This window comes from Bison bison, unplaced genomic scaffold, assembly GCF_000754665.1.
Source record: "Bison bison bison isolate TAMUID 2011002044 unplaced genomic scaffold, Bison_UMD1.0 scf7180017864390, whole genome shotgun sequence".
NCBI classification, from domain to species: domain Eukaryota; kingdom Metazoa; phylum Chordata; class Mammalia; order Artiodactyla; family Bovidae; genus Bison; species Bison bison.
In genome coordinates this window covers 894922-897088 of record NW_011494962.1, presented here as the reverse complement: position 1 = coordinate 897088, position 2167 = coordinate 894922, and positions in this window count along the sequence as shown.

Sequence of the window (2167 nt, the reverse complement as noted above, 5' to 3'; positions counted from 1 at the left end):
TACTGTAGTGTTGAGTATGTATGTTTTATATAGCTTAAGTAGATAGATTATATTTAATCCTAGGGAAGTATTTTGGTATTTCACAAGTTTACTGATGAAGAAATTTATTAATACACTAGAAATTCTGTATGAAATACCTTCTTTAGGGTGAAGATCACACAAGTATACCTAGCAATAGGAAATCATTTAAACTTCTCCCACCTCTGAATTGGAGAAGGCAATGGAACCCCACTCCAGTATTCTTGCCTGGAAAATCCCATGGGCATTGGAGCCTGGTGGGTTGCAGTCCATGGAGTCGCTAGGAGTTGGATACAACTGATCGACTTCACTTTCACTTTTCACTTTCATGCACTGGAGAAGGAAATGGCAACCCACTCCAGTGTTCTTGCCTGGAGAATCCCAAGGATGGGGGAGCCTGGTGGGCTGCCGTCTACGGGGTCGCACAGAGTCGGACACGACTGAAGCGACTTAGCAGCAGCAGCAGCAGGGCTTCTCTGGTAGCTATGCTGGTAAAGAATCTGCCTGCAATGCAGGAGACCCCAATTTGATTCCTGGGTTGGAAAGATCCTCTGGAGAAGAGATAGGTTACCCACTTCAGTATTCTCGGACTTCCCTGGTGGTTCAGAGGGTAAAGAATCTGCTTGCATGCAGGAGACCTGGTTTTGACTCCTGGGTTAGGAAGATCCCCTGGAGGAGGGCATGGCAACCCACTCCAGTATGCTTGCCTGGAGAATCCCATGGACAGAGGAGCCTGGCCGGCTACAGTCCATAGGGTCGCTAAGAGTCAGATGAAGTTCAGTTAACAGCTGAAGTTACTAAGCATTCATGCTTGCAAGCTAGATGCAAATTACTACTGTGGCCCACAGATAAGACACATGGATTGACTGAAATCCATGGGGGCCCAGTTGTGATACTGTATCCACTTGGATGCTGAGGTGGAGTCAACTCTACCCAAAACAAAATGGCTAGCAATGATGATCTATAGGAAATTTTAAAATGCTGAACCTCTAGAATGACCTTTAGGAAAGTAGTGATGCCTATCAATAATGTTTCATGTTTGTCTTTGCTTTGTTTTGCTATTTTCTCAAGTTTACTCTTTCTGAATGAATCTTCCACTGATCTACATGTACAAGTTTACTTTGAAGCACAATGAAAAGATGAGAATAATCTTTTTGTGTACCTATTGTAGTCAACTAAAGTACATATTTAGGGGGGTTGTGTTTAGAAATCTTCAAGTCTAAATTCAGCAAGAAAGAATGTTTATAATAGAGGCACAATGAGTTCCCTGAGCTTTGATCTGTAAACATTGAGCACATCCACCATCTCTGAATTTACTGTTTCTGATGTGGAATGAACCTCTTGTTAAGAATATAGCAGAATTTGCTTTAGTGAAAGAGTTATTAATAGTAGTGTAGCTGAGATATAAGGAGGACAGGAAAGTGAGAATAGTTAGTGTTAACACAAAGAGAATAAGCATACTGACTTCTGTTAACTCTCTTTTTTTTCACTTTTTATTTTGAAATTAACATAAATTGACAGGAAAAATACACAGTACCAGGATCTCCCTTGTAATAATTTACATAACTAGAGCACATCAAAACCAAGATACTAACATTAGTTCAATCGATAGCTCTTATTTAGGTTTCACATGCATATGTGTGTGTGTGTATATATATATATATATCCATATATATACAAATATATGTGTGTGCTCAGTCACTAAGTCATGTCCAACTCTTTGTAACCCTATGGATTGTAGCCCGCCAGGATCCTCTGTCCAGGGGATTTTTCTGGCAAGAATACTGAGGTGGGTTGCCATTTCCTTCTCCAGGGGATCTTCCCATCCAGGGATTAAACACACATCTCCTGCATCTCCAGTACCAGATTCTTTACCACTGAGCCACCTGGGAAGCCCCATATGTGCATTTAGTTTTATATGATTTTATCACATATGTAAATTCATGTAAGCACCATCACATAATCTGTTTTTGTATTCTATAAAATAATTATCACCAATTATTTTATTACTCTGAAGTGATATTATTAAAGGCAAGATAAATAACTGAAACCTTGTTTATCAATTTTCATTTTAATGAACTGGTTTAGTACGGGAGAATGTTAACACTTACTGAGCACACATAACATACTTACTGTAGTGTTGAGTATG